At 53.8% G+C, this 5,102-nt stretch overlaps 1 long non-coding RNA gene across 1 annotated transcript; it reads right to left on the bottom strand.

The window, feature by feature from the left end:
* Positions 1 to 2,879: 2,879 nt before the first annotated feature.
* On the bottom strand, positions 2,880 to 4,536 carry LOC102023059. Its single transcript, XR_261334.2, has 2 exons — positions 4,424 to 4,536; positions 2,880 to 3,099 (listed from the first exon to the last, which is right to left on the bottom strand). It is a non-coding gene; the product is annotated as an uncharacterized LOC102023059 (long non-coding RNA).
* Between the last annotated feature and the right edge of the window lie 566 nt (positions 4,537 to 5,102).

Genomic DNA, 5,102 nt, shown 5'->3' with positions numbered 1-5,102 from the left:
AACTCTCGGCAATCCTCCTGCCTCAGCCTCCCGAGTGCTGGGATCACAGGTATGCACAACTATGCACAATTCTCCTTCCTTCGTTCTCTTCTCAGTCTCTCTTCTTTCTTCTTCTTTGTTGTTCTTGCCCTCTTCTTGTCTCTCTTCTGGGTTGGAATCCAGGGCCTTGAGCATTCCTGCCCCAACAGCCCAGCCCAGCCCAGCCCCCACCCCGTGTCATTCTGTGCAGTGTCAAACTCACAACCGAAGGAGCTGTCACAATGCTACCTGTCCCGCCCCATGCTGTGACATGCTGGCAGGTCCTAGCTGTCACCGCCTGCCCAGTAGGCCGTGGCCTTCCCTGCTGTGCCCCGCAGCCTGACTTGAGCCCTCCATAGAGCCCAGAGGACCAAGGAACACAACATCGGCTGAGGCCTCTTTCCGAGAAGCCATCCCCAAGCATGGACCCTTCAAGGGCTGCTTGGGCCTGCAGTGTGGGTTGGCCAGGTCTCCTCGGGCAGTGGCTGCTCTTGTGAGGGCAGAGTGAGTGGCCTGCACCTTCCAGGCAGGGACATCAGCTAGAGCAGATGCCATGGCCCGAGAAGGGAGCACTGGCCAGGGTCCAAGAAAGCCCAGGAAGGGGCCATAGGTCATGTTGAGGGACACTTTCTTTCTTTCTTTCTTTCTTTCTTTCTTTCTTTCTTTCTTTCTTTCTTTCTTTCTTTCTTTCTTTCCTCTCTCCCTCTCTCTCCTTCCCTCCTTCCCTCCCTCCCTCCCCTCCCTCTCTCTGTTGCTGTTTTTGTTTGGACATAGAGTCTCCAATTGTAGCCCAGCTATTGTCATCGTTTTGGAACCAACTTGTCACTTAGAAAAATGGAGCATCACAGGGACAGGGTGAAGCCCTGCCTGCCCGTCCCTAGGGCAGCGTACGGCTGGCTGCACAGATGGCAGGCGCACGGGGCTCTTAGGGCCACGTCCCCGCCGTGGAGTGGAGAGCGCAATGGACACAAATCCCGCCGGTTTGCAGCCCCAACGAATGGATGGACGTAGACATCAGTTTCTGTGAATGTTCTGGGTGTGGTAGGGCTCCTGCCTAGAGAACAGTCACAGCTGGACGGTCTTACAGAAAAAGTAAATAAATCAAGCCTGGGCTGCACTGAGCCCGTAGATCTAACTGCCAATTTCAGGACATGCTGAGGGGCACTCGGTGTGGTGGCACACACCTGTAACCCCAGCACTCGGGAAGCTGAGGCAGGAGGATTGCTGTGAGTTTGAGGCCAGCCTGGGCTAAAAGTGAGTTCAAGGCCAGCATGAACCGCATAGCGAAACCCTGTCTCAAAAACAGGAAAACAAAACAAAACCCCCAGGGGCTGAGGATTTAGCCCAGCGGCACATCGCCTGCCTGGCAAGCACAAGGTCATGAGTTCGATTCCCGGTCCTGGAAAAAAAAAACAAAAAACAAAAAAACAAAACCCAAAACCAGGGGGCTGGGGATTTAGCTCAGCGGCAAAAGCGCCTGCCTGGCAAGCGCAAGGTCGTGAGTTCAGTTCCCGGTACCAGAGAAAAACCAAAAAAAAAAAAAAAAAACAAAACCCAAAACCAAACAAATTAATGACAATGCACTGCTATTGTGGGTGTTTTCACACCATGTGAATTCAGATTTAAGTGTTAATCCTTCAGTTATGTTCTGAGTTAATATAATAATGGTAGTTATGATCAGTCATGGTTATTATTACCGACACTCAGCTGCGCGCCCTGGGTGAGTGGGATCATTACATTTGGCACCTGAGTCTCTCTCTCTCTCTCTCTGTCTCTCTCACTCTCTGCCTCTCTCTCTGCTTTGGTGGAGCTGGGGATGGAATACCAGGCCCTGGACATGCTAAGCTCATGCTAAGTACACACTAAGCACATTCCAAAGGCATGCCCGCCACCTCGAGCCCCGCCTCCTGCTTGCATGTTCACTGGCACCCGACTGGCCCTGGCTCCTCCCCTCAGCCCTCACCGAGGAGCAGTCGCAGTTTGCAGCTGGGCGAGTGCTCGCTTGTTTCAGGCCTCTCACTGAACAGCCTGGATAAAACATATTAAATACATCGTAGCATGAAAGGCCGCGCTCCCCTTCCAGACAAAGTCAACACCCTGGGGCTTTTTAGCTGAACTTGATTGGTTTCACACCTGTACCTCCTGCGGCAAATCTAGGTTCCCAGGGACACTGGCAGTGACAGAGAGAAGCCCAGCACTCTGAGGGAGGAGCTGGAGAGGGGTCTGGGGTGGTGGTCAGGTGCTGGGGGAGGAGCCAAGGTCTCTGTGGGTGGAGCCAGGGCTCTATGGGTGGAGCCAGGGCTCTGTGGGTGGAGCCAGGGTTCTGTGGGTGGGGCTGGGTGCTGGAGAGAAGCCAAGGCTAGGCCAGTTGAGTCTGGATAGAGGGAAGTGTGGTCTCCGAGTCACGAGGGGGTGACAGGAGGAGGCACTCATGACGGGAGCTAGTGTAGGAGACACTGAGAGGAGTGGGTAGAAGGGGACCGAGGCTGTCGCCCTTCACACGGGAGAGGGGACCTGCCAACTTCCATTCACTGGGTCACCGTGTGTGCGGTGTTACAGAAAGGCATGGCCATGCGGTCGCAGGGTGTCCCCCGTGCTTCTCTCTAACACTATAAAGCTGCTATGTCAGTATGCTCACACAGGTAATGAGAGGGTGTATAGGTGTGACTGACAAATGGTGTGCTTGAGCCGGGCGTGGTGGCGCACGCCTGTAATCCCAGCACTCGGGAGGCTGAGGCAGGAGGATCGTTGCAAGTTCAAGACCAGCCTGGGCTACAAAGTGACCTCAAGGCTGGCCTGAACTGCATATCGAGACTCTATCTCAAAAAGACAAAAAGAAAGAAAGCAAGATTGTGTTTACATTTGTTTTTAAAAATTTATTACAGTAAAACACACATTACCATTAACCTCTCCCAGATCTCCCTCACTTTGAAAACAGTGATCCCATCATCCTCGGCACTCTGCAGCAGCTCTGGAGTCCTCTTTCCTGGGTGTCTCTAGCTGCGCTGTCCTGGCTGCATTGATGTCCTGAATTGATTCCACAGGTTTCCCTTTCATGGTCAGCTTCACTTTGAAGAAGAGCTAGAAGTCAAACAGTGCCAGATCCGATAATAAGGTGGATGAAAATAGAAGGTCATGTTTTTATGAGCCTGCCTTCTTCTTTTTTTTTTTTTTTGAGACAGGTTCTTGCTATGTGGCCCAGGCTGGCCTCGAGCTCACATCAGTCCTCCTGCCTCAGCCTCCCGAGTGCTGGCATTACAGACATATATCACCACACAAGACCAGGAAAGAGGACTTCAGAAGAGCTGCAGAAGTGACAGGGACGATGGGGTCAGTGTGTTGGGGCTGTTCATGGCCATGTGTCTTTCCGTGTAACATTTTTTATTTAAGCACTGGCTCTTTCATCAGCTGGTGCCCACACACACATCACACAGAGCCGGAACCGCTGAGGAACGCCTGCAGGAGCCAGTGGAGCATGAATTTAAAGTTGAATGAAGGTGTGTCTCACCTCTGTGCGGCTCTCTGTCTGTGACACCCCTTTTTAGTTTTCATTTTAATTTTTTTAAAATAACATTTATTGCCGGGTGTGGTGGCACATGCCTGTAACCCTGGTGCTCGTGAGGTGGAGGCAAGAGGATCATTGTGAGTTCGAGACCAGCCCGGGCTACAAAGTGAGCTCAAGTCCAGCTTGAACTGCATGGCAAGACCCTGTCTCAAAAATAAATAAATAAATAAATAAATAAATAAATAAATAAATAAAGTAACATTTATTGAGCCCAACACAGTGGCACCTGCCTGTAGTCGCAGTGCTGTGGAGGCTGAGGCAGGAGGATGGCTTGAATGTCAGAGTTTGAGGCCACCCTGAGCAACATGGTGAGATCCTGCCTCTTATAAAAGTTAGAGCAGTTTGAGGTTCACAAAGCCAAACAGCGGGGCTGGGGATTTAGCTCAGCGGCAAAAGCGCCTGCCTGGCAAGCGCAAGGTTGTGAGTTCGGTTCCCCTGGCAAGCGCAAGGTCGTGAGTTCAGTTCCCGGTACCGGAGAAAAACCAAAAAAAAAAAAAAAAAAAAAAAAAAAAACAAAGCCAAACAGCATAATGAGCAGAGATTTTTCCACATAACCCCCACCCTCACACGTGCGTGACCTCCCGCACCACCAATGTCGCCCCGTGGGCGTGGTCCGTCTGCCCCGATCAGCGAGCCTGTGTTGGTGTCACAGGCACACATGCCCACAGCCCACAGCAGGGGTCACTCGGTGTGGTCATCCCCCGGGTTTGACAGATGTGCGGAGACGGGTCTACCCTGACGGTGCCGCACCACCAATCCCTGGCCGCGTGGGCCTCCCCACTGTCTCCCTGGCTGCACCTGGTCCAAATGCCCCGTCACTGGGATCACACAAGAGCTCACCTTGTCAGTGTGGCGGCCCTCAGTCATAACGTACATTTAAGGGTTTTTTTTTCTTTCAGTACTGGAGATGTTTGTTGCCAAGAATTGAACTCGGGACTTTGCCCTTACCAGGCAAGCACTGTACCGCTGAGCTCTATCCCTGGGCCCAAGTGCTGGAGATGAAACCCAGGGCCTTCACACTGAGCTACCTGCCCAGCGCTTCTGTAATTTTTATTTTGAAGCAGTGTCCTGCTAAATCCTCAGTTGCTAGGCCAGGGCTCAAACTTGCCACCCTCCTGCCTCAGCCTCCCAGAGCGCTGGAGTTACAGGTGTTCAGGAAGGATGTGTCTGTCAAGCCTGAAATCCAGTTCCGGCAGCCTGGGGAGGAGGCAGGCGCGTGTGCGCCAGAGCCGCAGGAGGGGACGAAGGACAGAGACCGCGGACAGAGCTGGGGGGCGCTGGGCCTCCCGAGGAAAAGCCGAGGATAGGAAGGGGGTTTTAGGGGCGCAGAGCCGAAGGTCACGGCGGAGACGGCCTGGCCTGGGCAGGGAGGCCTGTCGGGGAGAGCAGGCCGTGGGACGTCCGTCCCCAAGGCAAGGGCGCACTGCTGGGAAGCCCCGACGTGCCAGCGGGCGGCTGGGTCACTAGGGGCCGCGTCGAGCCGCTCCGCCGCCGGGCTCGGGGCGCCTCCAGCCGCAGC

The sequence above is a fragment of the Chinchilla lanigera genome, unplaced genomic scaffold, assembly GCF_000276665.1.
Source record: "Chinchilla lanigera isolate Chin_1 unplaced genomic scaffold, ChiLan1.0 scaffold00028, whole genome shotgun sequence".
Lineage (NCBI taxonomy): Eukaryota > Metazoa > Chordata > Mammalia > Rodentia > Chinchillidae > Chinchilla > Chinchilla lanigera.
The sequence above is the reverse complement of the archived record's forward strand: the minus strand, read 5'-3'. Positions and strand labels throughout refer to the sequence as shown.